General features: G+C 43.1%; 1 long non-coding RNA gene across 1 annotated transcript in view; it reads right to left on the bottom strand.

Annotated features, from left to right (window-relative positions):
• Positions 1-245: 245 nt before the first annotated feature.
• The window catches only part of LOC109283136 (uncharacterized), a 31,284-nt gene continuing 13,625 nt past the window's right edge, over positions 246-17,904 (bottom strand). Inside the window, exon 3 of the long non-coding RNA XR_002090207.2 lies at positions 246-696. This is a non-coding gene — a long non-coding RNA (uncharacterized LOC109283136). The remainder of the gene's footprint in view (positions 697-17,904) is intronic.

The raw sequence follows: 17,904 nt of genomic DNA, 5'->3' as shown, positions 1-17,904 counted from the left end.
TTATCTGCCCAACCCTGACTGGGCTACTTTTAGCCCTGACTATACCCCCCCTGAACTGGAAAATCCCTTTCCCACAGACCCACCAATCCCTTCCTCCCCCACAGGTATGCCAGCCCCACTTGGACCTTCCAATCCACCCACTCCAATCCTACCAGCCTCTCCCTCACCACATGACTTATTCACAGTGAATGCTTGCATGTGCAAGAAACCCCGGAACCCCAGGAACTGGCACATGAAGCCGAAAACAAGGTTCCCAATTTTATATGGAAAATGGCTCGGGTTACAGTCACAAACCAACAGGCTAGGGAAAAATAAATACAAGTAGGTAAACACTAAGGTACACACTAACATTAAATTACATACACTTAGAAGCTGAATAACATAATAAACAGTAACAATGTGATGTATTCACTCAAGAACAAGTAACTCATAACACACAGTAGTTCTGAAGTACAGACACTCCATGAACCTTGTACTCACCCACTACTTCAGAGGTGTCCCAAACCAGCCTCTAGCCCTGAGAGTACTCAATTGCTGTCAACATGCCCATGTCCTGTCCAACAGTCCTGGCTTTTGTCACTCATCTGGAGTCTCTCGCCACTCGTTCCCCCGCTCCTGGTGCATCTGAGCTCCGCTGCTGCTTCCCATGTTCTGCTCCTGCTTCCTCTGTCTTTTGTCTGCCATCCCTCAGGGTCTCTAAAAGTTGTAGTTACATGCAGTTAGCACATTTTGGCAGTTTACATTCAGTTAGCAGGGCTTTTCCCTCTGCTGTGGCACATCTACATTATGGTGTGTTACATAATAGGTGTAACACTTACACAGGGTGTAACACTTACACAGGGTGTGTCCAGACGACACCGCATGTGCATCTTGCAGTGTCTCAAACCCCTTTGAGATGCTGCAAGAGGCACATGCAGGAATGAGAAAATGTTTCCCATGCTGCAAGTTTGCAGCACGGGAGCAAAATTAGACCCCTAGATATGCAGGGGTGAAAAAAACCCGCACTGAAAAGAAGCAGAGCAGGTAACCAGAGGCTGGGTCCTCCATACAGACACTCTAGATGCCAGAGCATCTCTGTGGTTTGCCCTCACCCTGGTGCTGAAGCACACTGCTTTCCCATGAAGGCTGGCAGCATGCCAGCAGTTGGTAGCTGGACCCAGGCTCCACTGCTGGTAAATAAGGGGGCAAGGGGCTGGAGAAGTGGGGAGGGGACCATGGTGGGGACCTCCACTGGCCCTGCCCTCTCCCCCAGCCTCCTAATCCCTTCCCTACCTGGCCCCACCCCCTGTCTGCCCCCTGAGCCCCCCAATCCCTTCCCCACCTAGCCCCATCTCCCCCAGCTCTGCAAAACCTTCCATGCCCAGCCCCAACCCCACCCTTCCCCCCAATCCCTTCCCTGCCCAGCCCCATCTCCCCCAGCCCCCCCCAATTCCTTCCCTGCCTGGCCCCAGCCCCCCCACAGCCCCTTGAGCCCCCTGATCCCTTCCCCACCTGGCCTCATCTCCCTCAGCTCCCCAATCCCTTCCCCACCCAGGATGATCCCCCTCAGCCCCACTGATCCCTGCCCTCCCCCCAGCATCAGGAGGAAAAACAAACTAGATAGATAGACTATCTGTATAGATAGGCTAGATAGACACCTTGCCAGGGTCATCTGACCCCAGCATTCTTTCCTGCCCATGGCAGGTGGTCAGACTTGATGATCTGCTCAGGTCCCTTCCAACCCTACCAGCTATGAAACTATGAAACAAACAAACAAAAAACCCCAGCACTTACCAACAGTTCCAGCTGCCATCTGTGTCACTGGGGCCCTGTCCGTACAGTGCAGGGCTGGGTGACAGCCCCAGCAGCCCCAGCCTGGGCTCTGCTGCCCCCATTGCCCTGTGCTGCATGGGGAAGCTCTGCCAGGAGGCTCTGGAGCCCCCGCAGCCCCTGCTCCTGGAGTGAGTAAAGGCTTTTTTTTTTTAAGTGCCGGAGGCTGGGGTGGGGGGGGGGACAGCCATGGGGGGCTGGGGGTGCAAGTGAGGGAAGGGGCCAGCTATGCACCCACTGGAAGGTCTGGGGGAACAGGGGGCTGGGGGGCAGCCTTTGGGGGGGCTGCAGGAGGCAGGGGATAGGGCCAGGTGGGAGACCAATTCAGGGGGCTGGGGAGCAAGCAGGGGTGGGGCAGAGCATGTGGGCCCTACAGGGAGAGTAGCCCCTGTGGGGGGCTGTAACTCCTGAGGGAGGGCCATAATTTCTGGGGGGGGGGGGGGGCTGTAAGACCTGAGGGTGGGGCTGTAAGACCTGAGGGGGGCAGCAAAATATGTATTCATAAATTCATGAAATATGCATTTTGAGTTCACTTTATTATTATGATAGAGACACTGGTAGTCTTCCAAATTGCTTTAGCACTGTAGATGTATCAATTATACATTGCCCAACTGATCGCTGTCTCTCTGTCTCTGTCTCTCTCTCTCTCTCTATAGTGGTCTTTTGTTTTAATTGTGGAGGAACATGGATTTTGGGGTATTTTACAGAATGACTTTGGGATTTTTTTCTCTGGGATTTTTCAGTTTTCCAATAGGGAACATCAGAATTCCTGCTAGGTAGGCCAGTGGCAGGACCCTGCCTGCTCAGAGCTGGCAGCTTGGACCCAGCTGACTGTGGCTGACCTCCTGGCCAATTGGGGCCAGGAGGACATGTTTTGACAGTTCAAAGCAGGCCACCACACCCAGGACATCGTCCAGGCAATAGCTACCCAGATGGCTGGACAGGGAGCACACATGGCAGTAGTGATGCACAAAGGCCACCTCTGCAGCCACAGCCCACTGGCAGCTGGCCCAGATGGGCAGATACCTCATCCGGGTCTGGCAGGTGAGCAGCAGGTCACAGCCAGGCAACATCCCCCACTGCCAGACTGCTGCAGTGGGTAGAGAGTGCAGGGAACTCTCAGGGTTGCTGCAGCAGTCCAGTTGGCACAAAGGGTAGTGTCCCCAGCTACCAACTGGCTGGGCCCCAGAAGCACCTGAGAGCAAGTATCTGAGAGATACTTGCCAGGGCAGCTTTTTGTACTGCTGGGGCCAGGACAGGGCAGCTTTTTATACTGCTGGGGACAGCACAGGTGCTGGTCCCAGGCTCTAGCTCCCCCTGGCTGCAGATCTGGGAGGAGCCAGGCAGGGTTATTTCACCCCAAGTGGCACAATTTGCTCCACAACAAAGTGCATGTCTGAGCATGTGCACTGAGGCAAAAAACCCCAGCTCAAATTTGTACCACTTCTATTTGAGCTGCTGCAAGCGCATGTGTTTGCATGTGTGGACGTGCCCACAGTGTTCATCTACACATGCTATTAAAGTAATTTAATAAACTCTGGTGCAGTTCACATTGGAGTTCATTGCTCCCAGGCATGCCATTTGCATGTGTATCCAGGACTATAGCATGTTGAGTCAGGGTGGAGCAGCTTTGGCTGGCAAGGGGTCCCCGGGGTTCACCTGCACTGTTCTGACCCAGCACAAGAAGTTGCAGAGGGGCTGGCTGGGGCATGAGGCTACTTCAGTGTGAGTCTAGCTGGCAGAGAGCCACTTCACAGAAGCTAGACACCCCAGCCAGCCCCATCAGTATCTATACATGTATTGTGGTAGAGAAACTAACTCCACCATAGGACAGTACTTGTATTTGGCAGCAGTGTCCTACAATGGAGTTAATTAGTTTACTCTGTGCTAATAATACTGCACGTGGTAGATGGTGACACTTTACTGTGGAGCTAATTAGGCAAATCTGAAGTAAACAGCTCATGTAGATGCACCCACTGCATTACAAATGTACTGTTCCAGGTTTAGATAAGTTAAGTTACTAATGTAATTCTCAAGGCTACCACGTATAAGTATGCAACAAATCTAAGTTCCACGGAAACTGGTGGACAAATGAAGCAATAGAGCTGGGTATAAAACAGTTTTTTTCAGCTGAATACCTTAAGTGAAAAAAAATTGGTGGGGGGAATAATTTTCAGTTGAAACAAAACAGATGTTTTTGTTCCTTTCATTATAACCCCTCCCCCCAACCATTCATTTTTGTCAAACAAAAGCATTTTGAGGAGCTCACAACGTAATATTTTTGCTTTGCATTTAACCCTTTTCAGTAAACTTTTTAAAATGCATTAGAAAGCAATTTTTCAAAGATTTTGTTTATAAAGTATTAATACAAAATATTTCAGCATTTTCAAAATGCTTCAACCTTTTTAATTTTTCCCTGCAACAATTTTTTGTCTCTGAAATCCATTTCCTGAATTGATCCAAAAAAACCCCAACAGACTTACTATGGAATCTCCCTAGCAGGAAGCTGATGTCTTTCCTGGATGTCAAATTGTTCTGTCTTGTCCCGGAAGGTAGTATGAACTGACAACTAGTTTTTCCTACTGGCTGAAGTACTCACAAAGGCTGAATAGATTTCCAGTAATAATATGAATATATCCATCTCTAAAAAAGGATCTCTGAAATTTATATAAAAGAGCTTGCGCTCATTGTTTAGAAATAGCTTTAGTTCTCTTAAAACTCCATATTTAAATGAATTGACTGCTCATTAAAAGTATCTGTCCTGATGACATCAAAGGGAAAAGGATCAGGTCAGACCATATCTATAGATCTATATCTACATCTGTATTTCTATTTACCTATATAATATTTATATTTATCTCCTCCTTTCGGCCCTTTTGTTCTTTCTTTTGAAGTTCACAGCTTCATCCATAAATTGCCCTCCAAATATATAGTGTGTAACATGGCATAGCTGTCAATTTATTTTTCCACCTGCTTCAAAAAGGGGCAATGAATACTGGGAAGAAACTAACTTGAAACACCTTAATTCCTTTGAAGAAGAGCAACTGAAAGAAATTGACAGTAAGTTCCTGATTAGACCTCTTCACCTGAGCCCATTTTTTCTTTCCCTTTCTGTAGGCTTTTCATTACTGGGGGGAGGGAACGGTAGGATTGTGTAAACTACTTTGTAGAATCAGCAGAAAAGTAAGGCAAGTTATGCAGCTACTGTGAAGTGTACAAAATTATGCTCCATTAATGAAATCAAACTATGTCTCCTTATGGGATTAGCTGGATGATAATTAAGCCCTCTATGCTTCTAAATGACACAAACCTGTCAGCTGTTCCAATTCACTGTTCTTAAAGTGACAGTGTTCCAAGGCTGCAATATTGCAAGCTCGCTCCTCTTGTGACAAGCATTGGTTTCTTGTCCATATCAGGGACAAGGGACCTGAATCTCTTACACTGAGATGAACAATGTATTGGCAATTGCATTAATTTTGCTGGTGACAGGATAAACCCTGGATGAGGTGATTAGTAATAAACGGCACACTACAGAACCACACACTTGGCACATCACTAAACAGAGTCCAACAGAATGAAATATAAGGATGTTGTCCAGCCAAGCAGCATGGCATTTTGCAATGAAAAGATTTCAGGATCCTTATACGTGCATTATGATCTTACGCCATGCACACTTTGGAGCAATGCTTTTTCACGTACAGTCAAGTACAGCTACAAAAACTAACCATGGTACTTTTCTACGTATATAACCTCCCCATATCTGACACTTCTGAGTTGCATTGAACCACTCTGGTGGAGAAGAGAGGAGGCTGTTAGTAGTGAGACATCTTCCAGAAGGGCATACTGAAAACTTTTCCTCTTATTAGCCACAGAAGCAAAAAATATCCTTTCCTCCCTACCTCCCAGCATTCAGTAACAGATCTAGAGATCTTTCCAATGAATCAGACTCATGTGGAGAAGATGACTTAATTGGTTGTGATTGTCACAACCCAAAGTTGTGAGTTTTTGTTTGTGCGCGCTTCGGCAACGCTAAATTATGTTCCTGCTAAAATTACAGCTTCCTTGCACAGCGGAGTTCTCTGCGGTGGGAGAGAACTCCGGTGCAACGGGGAATTTCCCGCCAAATGTGCAGCTTCTTTGCATGGTGCATTTCTTTTGCATCTCAGAGATGCACGGTGCAAAGGAGTTCCCGCCATTTGTATGGGAGTTTGCGCCACATTATTGGCCAACTCTGAATAAAGGTACACGTGGTGGCTAGCTATTGGCTTGCTAGCCGTACAAAAGGCTTGGGTGGTTTCCGCCCAAGCCGGAGAGAGAGGAAACCTGGAGAGAGAGAAAACTTGCCAGGAGGAGGAGGAGACTTCGCGCTGTGTGAAGATCTCTAAGCGATGTGGACCCTTACGGACCCAACGCGCCTCTCTTAAGCAGGCAACAGAGGTCTAAATAGCCTTTGGCCTCTCCCCATCGCCGAGCACAATCCTAGATGTATCCCTATCCTATAAACCCAAGCCGGATCCTCGGAGCCTTAACAACTCCATGGTAGAGGGAACCGAACCAAGCCCGTGGAGCTTTAATAACTCCGGGGAAGATTAGTGCCCTACGAACCCACGGAGATTCAGCCACTCCGGAGGGAACCAAACCCACAGAGTCTCAACAACTCCGGGGGAACTGAATCCACGGAACCTCGACAACTCCGGGAAAGAGAGCTGACTTGTCATAATCCTCCAACGGGGATTCAAGCGGAGCTGTGCCTGGAAAGCTGTCCAGCCTACACCACTACCATCTTTTGGTGTAAGTAAACAATCTTTTAATCAACCACTACACGTCCGTAATCAATTCTAGCTTGCTGTGGTCTTCTCCGGCCCCGCGTGCCCGGGCTGCTGGCCACAGCCCGCGTGCGCAAAGACGGGCCCCGGCTCGCCCCCGGTCGGCCCGCACAGTGATAAGCTGGTCTTTTGGTGTATTATTGTTATGAAGGAAGTTGTTTTTTAACTCTAGCATTAATGGGTTCTTAAGTATACATTTTTCTATCTTTTGTATAAATGTTCCCTATATAATTATTGCATAGTGTCCTACTCTTGAGATGGAAACTAAGCAGTTTAAACAACTTAAACCTGTTGTTTTATATTATATCTGTTTTCAGTCCTATTTTTCTATGATTCAGTAATAGTTCAGAAAAAAATTCCCATATACAAAAAGAATATTCCTTTAGTCATAAAGTCTTATAGTTTATTATTTCTCTACATTGCTCAGTTGGGCTCATCTGAGTTCTGGAAGAAATTTCCTTTGTGACTGAGAGGAAAAAGAGATACCATTTTCCTGCAGCAATTGTCAATGACCTCCTTTTAGTGATAAAGCTGTAACAGGTTTCCATACTCCAGAGACCTGAAGACTAAGTAATATTTTATGTAAGACCAATTATTGTGGTGGGAAGGTATATCTTCATTTACAGAACACCGTGATATATTCTAACCTGTTTAAATTCTCCAAATAATTCAAAGCAATTTGAGGTCATTTGCAAGCAACAGTTTATCAAATGCATCTGGTATCTCTAAAAACTTAAACAATAAATATGCACTGCTTATTGTTATCTTCCTTTAATTTGTATGGATTGCAAGTGATAAAAATCAAGCAAGGTTGCTCCTGCAGAGAATGCAAAGGTATAATGTGAAAAATAAAAAGATGCCTACATCTGGAATTTGTCAAGTGATCATTATAGTCATATCACTTTGCAGAAGCAACCTTGTTCACCTTCTTAAAGGAACTAGTGCACATCTTCAAGGTTCCAAAACTTAGTACTCTGATTAGCATTGGTATTTTGTCCATTTAAAAAAGGACTGAACACTTGAATTATTTGCAGCAGAATACAAGACTATCGACAAATGCATTAATTGTTACCCATGACAGAAGTGATCAATAATAGGCAGCACACTGAATAACATAAACCTCACTAAATTGAATGTAGTGGTAGAATTCAAACTGATTTAACACAGTAAAATAGGGCTGCACTAGCAACTGTGTGTAGCCCAGTTTTGGGGAGAGTGACTAGCTATGAGAGGATTTTCAGCCATCATATTCTTTATGTAACCTGCAATCTGCTAGTATTCACACTACCATTCAGTGTCATCTGTCTATATAAACAGGCTTTAACATCTAATTTTCCAGGAACACCTGAGGGTACTTAAAGAACTGCATGTTGTTCCTAAGAAGAGAGCAATATTTAACACTATCCAACTAAAGCACAACAATACTGCACACTGTACATATAATCCCGTGGTTGTTTCTCCTCAAGCAGCAGAACCTGAAAAAATTGAAGTTTTCACTTGTGGTGAACCAGAGAAATAGATAAATAAAGAATGAATCTTCCCTCTCCTCTGCATGTCATACTCCTCTGGGTACCTGCAGCAGCTGCAAACATTAGACCTCTGACTCTCCTCTAAGGGAAGCTCCTTCTCACTTCAGGGACCCTCCAGCCTAATTCCTTCATCATTTCATGAGTCCAGTAAAACCATCATAATTTCTTATTGTTTATACAATTTAAAATACATTCCGACTAAAGCTGCATATGTGCAATTACCAATAAACATCATTATAGTTTACAGAAGTCTGACTGATACTACAGAAGGAGCAAGAAGTTCCATCCCTCTAAGTCTGATTCTGTGGCATACATTTATTATATATGTATATTTAAAATAAAACCTCACATGCAAAAGGACACCTTTGGTGCGTTTGAAACACCTTAGCTATTCTGGTCTTTTCCCATGACTCCAGTATAGTGTTAATCTTTTATTCTGTGGTGTCGGCTGACCTTTGAAAGTGGGATGTAACTTAGGGGTATATATCTAAAGGAATTATGGAAAAAAAAGGCTCCAGACCTAAGATGGTTTGATTCAATTGAATTCAGAGCTACGTTCCAAAAGGATGACTTGAAAAGGAAGTAGCTCTTAATGCCACATATAAAAAATATGACATTGATGACATTCTTTCCATAGAGAATCATGGAGACATAGGTGGGTTTGTTAAGTTGATTTGAGCAGGCTTCTCCTGACTTTGATATTCAAGAAGCCTCACTGAGCCATGCCATTCCTTTAACTTGTAACCTGGTAGCTACTTCAGAAGACTGTAGACTAAAACTAAAGACTAGGTACCAAAGTAAGATGGTGAAACTCCACAGAGGTCATTTAACAATGAATGTCATGTTTTAAGTCCAGATTTTTGTTAAAGCATGTGTTCATTTTGAAGAAGATTCACTCTGTCTTTCAAAAAAGGATAGATTAACAGAGGCAGGTGAAACTGTACTAAGCATCACTATGAGTAATGGTTGCTGAAGCAGCAGCACTTCCACATACTAATTTCTGAAGAAAAAAAAAAAATGTCTAACCTCAAGAATTTAGTGGAGAAAAGGTGATCTTTGAATTTTCAGAGAATAAGTTTTGGCATCAGAGTTCAGTGTTGTTCCCATGACGCACAATACAAATGCTAATCTCTGCCATATACTGATAGTATATAAGGTTTGACTCTCAAACACAAATGGTTTTGAAGTATTTGTCCTCCCTTTCCACTAGTATTTACTTTGAGCATGCCTTTTTCAGCTAGCTTAACCATAAATATAAGCCTATCCAGACAAAATTAGAAGACAAAATCAAGATCAATCTACCATGGATAGTTTACAAATCTATATGAGGTTAATCCTGCTAAACAGAAAGAGACATATGACTGAAATTATTGCATCCACTCATGTGCATTTAGACACTATGTGGCCAAGCCCTAAATGTAGACAGTTCTGAAATGAGGAGAAGACTGTCTAACCTGCTATTATCCACATCAAAATTATCATTCTGAAAGTATTCCTTTAATTTATTTTCTTCTGCAAGAAAGAAATGCATGGCAGGGCATGACAAAAAGATGTTAAATTGCTTTTATTGTACTCAGTTGGAGTGCACATCATGTCTGCTTGTCTGCTTTGCCTCCCCTGCAGCAATAAAAAAGCCACTCGAGAAAAAATAAAGCACATATTTAAAGAAACCACAAACAGAAATACAAATAAAAATAATTGAGATACAAATAGAACTATAGGCAAACATCTTAAGCACCCACACAAAGGATGTAAAAGAACCGTCTGCCTAGTACGGATGCTGTTTTATTAAGAGCGGAGTAGAACTGCAATTGGTATGCTTGGGGACACTTTCAGGTGCCTTTTTAAGAGAACACATTGTCAAAAACTGAATTTTCTTCTACAGGTTTCACCAGACGCCGTATACCCTTTTAATATTTACCTGAATTTTGCTGAAATGCTCAGGCCTGTTATTTATTGAAAGAATTCAGAAAGGTAATTCACGGCTGTAGGAGCCACCAGCAAATGGTAACTTACCTCAAGCAATACTGAATTGTGTGAAATACAAGCTATATGTATGTAAATGCAAGGTACATTATTATAGGAAATATTCAAATGCTCTACTATCACAGTGTATTAAAGCACCTTAAAAAGTGACTTTCTGGAACTACAACCAAGAGGCATTTGTTATCTGTTCACACACAAAGAGCAACAATATGCTCTTAATTAAAATGCCATTTATTTTCCAGTAAGGGAGGATAGAAAACAAGAAGCAAGTGTAAAATCTCAATGAGCAAGCACATGGTCGGTGTCTTCTCTGTAACAGTTAGTTTCTGAAAACAAAATCTCCATTTTTCCTGAAGCAGCAGCCTCTCAGAAATGTAGAGATGATTACATGTAAGCTAGGGAAACAAAACTCGACATGCACATTTTAACTGTAGTTTCCAGGACTAGCAACTAAAAAATAACTCCTTCCACATAAATACCAAGAAAATTTACCCTGGAGCCACAATAAACACGGAATCTGACTGTTTCATTTGTTAGAGAACCACTTTTCAGAGTGGAGCTGGCAATTTTGGTAGCACTGAAGAGTATATACCCATACACCTATGTATAAAGCTAGATTTCAGGGACAAAAGAATAACAACATGCTCCACAAATGGCAGCAAAGCCTCCACAGAACTGGGTTTCATGTGCATACATTGTTGCTACCCAGAGTCTTGCCCTCAGCAAGTGATAGGGAGTGGTTCCATGCACACCCAAACCCTAAGGGCCCTTCTACAGGTGCAGATAAAGGCATAATGGGATCTAATGTTTGATCCACATAATCATGACTCCTGCCATGCCATACATGCATGGCAAGAACCATGACTGTGAGATAGAAACTCAGATCCCATTATGCCCAATCCTGGTCTCCTTGCTTAATCAGCAACAAGCAAGCTTCCACAGTTGAGGGCCACCTCAGCTCATGAAGCTTCCACCCATAGGGTGCGCCCCCCCCCCCCCCCGGCAGCTGGTAGACAGCACCGGGTGCAATCTCCCGGTCACAGGCATGCACCATACACCCCACAGCTGGGAGAGAAGCTCCTGCAGTCTCAAAGCTCCACAGGTGCATAGAGTCCCCCACAGTTGGGAGTCCTGTCACTTGGGAGCTCCCAGGCTCAGGAATGAACATGGTCCCCTGAGCTAGGAGCTCTGATCAGGTGATGGGGCTCCCAGCCACAAGAACCCCTAGCCGCACATTAAATGAATGGTGTGATAGGAAGCAACCACAAAGGTATTACCCATATTTTGTGGAATAACTTTGTGGCTTATTTCTCTTCTCATCACACCATTAATTTAGTTAATGTGTAGCTTGGTGACCACTTAGAGTCATAGAGAAATAGGACAAGACGGGACTGCCAGAGGTCACCTAGTCCACCCTGCCACCTGAGGCAGGATCATCCCTATCCAAACCATCTCAGACAAACCATGATGTAAACTCTAAATAAGACTACTGTCAACCCCAATGCAACACAGTTCTAAAACCCTAACGTGGCACAGGTAAAGCAGGAGAACCATTGCAGCTGATGTCCTGCTTCTATAAAACATTGTCAATATATGCTCAAGAGGTCATAGATAGAGGGCCAGAACCCCTGCTACAAAGGAAGGCAAAAAAAAAAAAACCATACTCCACACCAATCTGAGCATGGGGTTAAATTCCTTCCTGACCCCAAATATGGTGATCAGCCTGACTCTGAACAGAAAGACAAGACCCTTTAGTCAGGAAACTCTGGCTTTGCTCATTTTTCAACAGTAGCATTAGAACACTTCAATCAAAGTTTCCTGCCTTGGCTGTAGCCAACACTCAGCATCTCTGGAAAGGCTCAAAAAGCACACATGGACACTTATAGCAGACAGAGATGGGGGAGGGGCAGGGGCAAACAGGAAAGCCTACAAGCATGAGGCATACCACCCATGTTAGAAAATAGGCATGCATGCACCTAGTTCATTCCCAACCAGAGTGAAACCACATACATTCACATGTGGATGCCGAAAAATATGCAAATAACCTTTGTTGCATGTTCAAGTCACAAGAGCTTATGAATATAACCATTTTTACCAAATACAAGATGAGGTCCATCCCCCAAATCAGCGTTGGGGAAAAAAGCTTCAAACCTTACATTCATAGAAAAGGAAGCCACATTTCATACATTGTCTATCACTATCAATAAACTGCTGTCAAGAGCAGTATGTGCTTATTAATGGAAACCAACATGAAGTTGACCAAATGCAGAAACACTGAGTATGACTATGAAGTGCATGACCTATATGGGGCAAAAATGCTGATGGGAGCCTACCATAAGAACACATTAGTGCAGCCCATCTGAATAAGACATGTGGTAGTGTCCATTGAGCACAGTCTCCCTGAGCACTATCTCTCTTTGAAGTCATGGTGAGCCACTACAATGGATACATTTTTACTTCTTCACTCCCACAGTGAAGCTGTGCCTTTCTTTTCCACTTCCACTTATTTCTATTTCTACATGAGCCTTAAATGTCTGGCAAACATCACCAACAGAGCCTCAAGGAGTTCACCAGAATCCCTCTGTCACCCCATTCTCAGCCTGTCATATATGATTAATATGGCCCTGCCATCCATGAGGTGAAGTGCAACCATGTTGCCATACACCTCATCTGCATATAATTTTTTGGAGGATCCCAGGACTTGTGACAAGAACACCTAGTTCCAGTTCTAATTGGGAGGCTAATTGACACATGAAACCTTTGCGGGGGTGGGTATCTGAAGCAGAGCTAAGGTGTGGGGTCACTATGACTTGAAATGCTTTTGACTCTACTAGGGCCAAGCCCAATGAACTGTATGGTAAATCATGAGCCTTTTGGCTTTGCTTGAGTAAAGCATACTCAAGACCGTTAATGGGCATGTTCCTGAGATCGAGTAACGCCAGATATAGATCAGAGCCATCCTGCAAGGTCTTCTTAAACATTAATTTGATGGTCTGAACTGTGCATTCATCCTGACCATTGGATTGGGCTATAATGAGTAATGGTTATGCCCCAGTCAGTCGCAAATTGTTTCATAATGTGACTTGCAAATGGAACATGGTCACAGACAATTTCTTTAGGTATGCCATGGTGAGCAAATACAGTTTTCATTTTGGCTACTACCATGCCAGCTGTTTTGTCTGGCAGGTGCAAAACTTCTTGGTACTTGGAGTAATAGTCGAGTATAATCAAATAAGACTGTCCCTGTAGGTCAAAAATGTCCCCTGCCAGTTATAGCCAAGACAGGTCTGGGATCTCACGTGAGATTATGGGCTCTTTCTGATTACTGGGTTGGAGTTCTTGACAGGGTGCACAATTATCAATCCACTGCTCAGTGTGGGCATTCATTTTAGGCCAATACATGATTTGTTGATCTCGTGCTTTCGACCTTCATATGCCTTGATGGGGTGAGTAAAGCAATGTCAACATGTTGGTCCTCGCACCACTTGGAATGATTATTTTTGGCCCAATCATAAGCAATCATTCTGAATCCAGATTTGGTCTCTGAGAGGTCAGTAGGGCTTTAGTTCAGGTTTGACTTGTTTTTGGCAGCTCAGCCATCCATCCATTAAGATGCTGTGCTTTCAGGGCTTATAGTTCCTTGTCAGACTGTGTATGTGCTCCTGTAACTGCTGAAGTAACTGGTCACTGAGTTGATCTGTTTCCATCAGACTGTAAATCATCTTTTCTGCGTGGAAAAGATTGGGTTCAGGAGGAGGAGTGAGCATTGTGGCTCTAGAAAGTGTGTCATCCACTAATTTGTCTTTGCCTTTGGTATAGTGAAGAGGAAATTGGCCCAAACCTTCAAAAACATCTGGGTATAGTTTGAGAAGGTTGCAGGTACTGTCAGTGCCATTCCATGGACTCATCTGATAAGGTCTAAAGTGGTGCATGCCAGCCTACCAAGTTTTGGTGGGTCACTATTGTGTTATATAAGAAGTTAAAATAGATTCATTAGCACCGGCTTTGGAGTGCGCAATGATTGCACCTTGTGGTTTGATGCATGCACCACCAAACGCAAACAATGTAACCTGGAGTCCTCCGTACTTTGCCTTGCAAAGCCTTTGCTACATCTGCTGGGATAGCATTTGCTTCTGCTCCAGTATCTAACTTAAAATCAACTGGCAAGCCAGCAATTATGACTGTGCTACACCAAGGCCTTCTGGTTATCAAAGGTCTGTGAATGCTACTTTGCAGACATTATGCCCATGTATATGGTACTGACTCCTTTTGCAGACTTTAGAGCCTCTCCCTTTAATTTGCACATTTTTGCAAAGTGGTTCACTCGAGCATTTTTAACAAGTTTCTCCAACAGCTGGGCAGAACTGAGGCTTGTGTGTGCTTCCACATCTTTTGCAGGCTCTGCCTTTGTTAGCTTGATTGCCCTCCTGTAGAGCAAGCTTCACTGATGGCTTGCTTTGTTTTTGCAAACTACTCTGGCAACTTTGCTTTTGCTCAACTGTATGCAAGCTTCCTTCTGCAGACATAACTTGGGCCTTTAAGAGCCTTTCCTCTATCCACAGCCTGTCCTACAGGGAGGGAGGGATTTTCCAGAAGTCTTTCTTTGAGTTTGCAGTCAGTTATGCTGAAGAGAATTTTGTCTCTCAACATAACATCCTCAGCAAGTTCAAATTCACAGTGCTGTGCTCTGCTTCTGAGCTCTGTAAAAAAAGCATCTATGCCTGGATCCTCATTGTATCTAAGCTTCCAGAATTGATAACTTTCAAAGACAAGCTTTTTTCTGGGTTCTCAGTAGTTCTTGAATGCTGCAAGCACCTCTGTAAGGGTTTTGTTATTAGGTTCTGCAAACACAGCTTGCACATTGTTGTAGATTTTTAGGGCTTTATCCCCAATGTAGTGAAGCATGACTGCAATTTTATAATCCTCCGCCTGTTACTCAGCCTTTGTGACTGCAAGGTATGATCGAAACTCCTGTAACCATCTCCTCCAATGCTCCCCAAGATTTCCAGTAAAGGTTAATGCTGGTGGAGGTTTGAAATACTCCATTTTTTTTCTTTGAATGAAAACTGTAACCCTCTTAATCAGGATGATGGTGACTCCACTGAGAGACAGGTCACTTCTGACACCATATGTTTACTCGATGCCATTGGGTTGCAGGGATGGGGCACTCACTCAGACCTCCATACCCCTGGGGTTCTGTCCTTAAGTCACCATTCAGCAGAGACCAGTGGGGCAGTAAACAGCTTCATCTTTATTAGGAACAGGATTCATCAGCTCACATGCTTACAGCTTGCAGGGAGAATTACACCCACATGATATCAGGGAGAGAGACCCGGTCATCCCACTGCTGGCCCTTAAAGGTACATTCCATATAACACAGATATGTGCCCAGAACCAAATTAATAAGCCAGGATTTACTGCACAGTAAATTAAGGCACATTCATGGTATGTGTAGATGTTCCCAGTTTGTACTACATAGAGGTAGGTGCCACAATGTGCTCAAAAGTGTTTATGGAGTACATATGCTAAAACTTCCAGCAGTTTCAAAGAAGGTAACATGCAACAATTCTGGATGAGCTATGTCTATGGGTACCATATACAGATTATTACAGCTACATTTATTTCACTGTTAGTGTCTTCAAATTTTATCCTCACTCCCTTAAGCTTAGGGGGAGCAGGGTAGGATAGTAAAGGTTGGGGCAGAGGCTGCAGGAGGAAGAAGCTGAGGGGAGGCAGAAAGCGAGGGATCTACCTGATCTCCTCAACTAGATTTATTTTCCCTGCCATAGCAGTGAAAAGGGGACAAATTGAAGGCAAACCTCCAATAATTAGATTCTATACCTGGACAATGTAACAACTTTATAAATTGTCCATATATAAACTCTGACTCTAAATATTGTGGGGTTGTCTTATAATCAGGGTTGTCCTATATGCAAGTAAATACAGTAAATGAGAAATAGTTGGCTGGTAAGGAAGAAAGTAAAGAATATCATAACCATTGCTTTTTCCTTTTTGGGGGCGGGAGGCGGGGAGAAAGAGCAAGAAACTTAATTTTATTTATTTATTTATCTGTCTTTCCCCATTGCTTGGGTAGATCAGGTTCTGTAAAGTCATAGTTCTGTTGAAATCAATGGAATGGGACAAAGCATAACAGTGGAGGAATGTCCCCTTATCTCTAAACTTTATTTGAAAAAAATCCCTTTCTCCTTCCCTGTTCCTTTCTTTTGAAATTCTGGCAACTCTATGCATACTGAGTAATAAACATACTTTGCCCAGTGTCACATGGGCATGCATCCCTCTCATTGCCTTCTGTTCCTTGCTTCAAAAAACAGAAACAGTTGTTTGAAATGTTTCATAAACATGAGACACTTCGAAGAGAAACTACATGATACTAGCAAGAAAAGGGGAAAATTGAAGGAAACCTTTCAAAAAGTATTCCCATTGAAGGAATACGTCAATGGCACCATTGCTTGATTTCTCATCATATAGCATCCTGCCTGTGGATGCTAAAGATGATGGTGGGAGGTGTAGGGAGGGAGGAAGGGAGGCAGACAGGAGGAGTTTCTCTTTGCTTTATAACTATTCAAACACAGTGTCTTTGTCAATGGATTGTTCAGTTAATAAGAGCCCCTGCCCCCATGTTAGATAACAAAGTTAAGTAGTGTTTCTGAAGCAGAGAATATTATAAAAGATATTAGATGTGCCCCATTATTCTTCTAAACAGAAGCATCTATTTCAGTGTAAAGACCTAGTGAATTGGGAAGCTAGGGAACATGAGAAAAAACAACTAAAAGGATCTCTGTTTTAAGGGTATCTAGGATATCATTCTTATAAACTTATTTATAAGATAGTGGAAGATGCTATTATAAAAATGAAGTTATTTATTACATTGTTATGAAGTACATGTGCAATTATTTCTTCCTTTAATAAAACCTTTCCAAGTGATTTTTTTTTTTTTACATTCAGATAATGAGAACCCTCTGTACAATTTCCTTCAAAATCATGTAGATTTGGGGACATCTTGCCTACTATTTTCCGAGCGTAAATATTAAAAGCAAGTAGAAAAATGTCTTTAAAAGAATAGCTACATTAAGCTATGCTTTACTTAAAAACTGGTCCCTAGTTTTAATATATAGCGTAACTAAAATTAAGCTATTAACAGTATCCTGACTTTTGGTAGTGGATAAATATGGTTGACCATGTAACTTTTGAAGACTGTTGAAATGTATTAGTTCTTGTCCCAAGCACTGGATAAACCAATCAAAGTATAAGGAATAGTATCTGTCTATAGGGATAAATTATATTAAGAACATGGGAAATGAGAACAACTAGGGAAGATTTGGGCAAATGATAATGAATTCATAACATTTTACATATGAAGGAAAATATTCAATACCCACTTATATTCCAAGAATGCGGATAGCTATAAACAAAGCCCTGGATGACAGGATTTAAAAAAGGAACACAGACATAGGCTTGTGGGTGGGGCACAATGAAGGGGTAGTTGTTGGGGCCACAGGTCTACAATGTTCTATTATTCTCCCTACTATGAATGACTGACTGAAGATGCAATACTGCCTGTATGGCTGAGCTGACAAATTCAAGTGAAAAAATATTAAGGAAAGCAAAGTCTAGTGTTTAAAGTGCTCAGAACTTGTAGATACCTGGGTTCCATTTTAAGCTCAGACACTGGCTTGCTATGTGAGTTTGGCAAGGCATTTGAAACCTTACTTGTTTCCATAGCATTCACAATC

The sequence above is a fragment of the Alligator mississippiensis genome, chromosome 4 (assembly GCF_030867095.1).
Source record: "Alligator mississippiensis isolate rAllMis1 chromosome 4, rAllMis1, whole genome shotgun sequence".
NCBI classification, from domain to species: Eukaryota; Metazoa; Chordata; order Crocodylia; family Alligatoridae; genus Alligator; species Alligator mississippiensis.
Note: the sequence above shows the minus strand (reverse complement) of the source record. Positions and strands in the feature narration are given on the sequence as shown.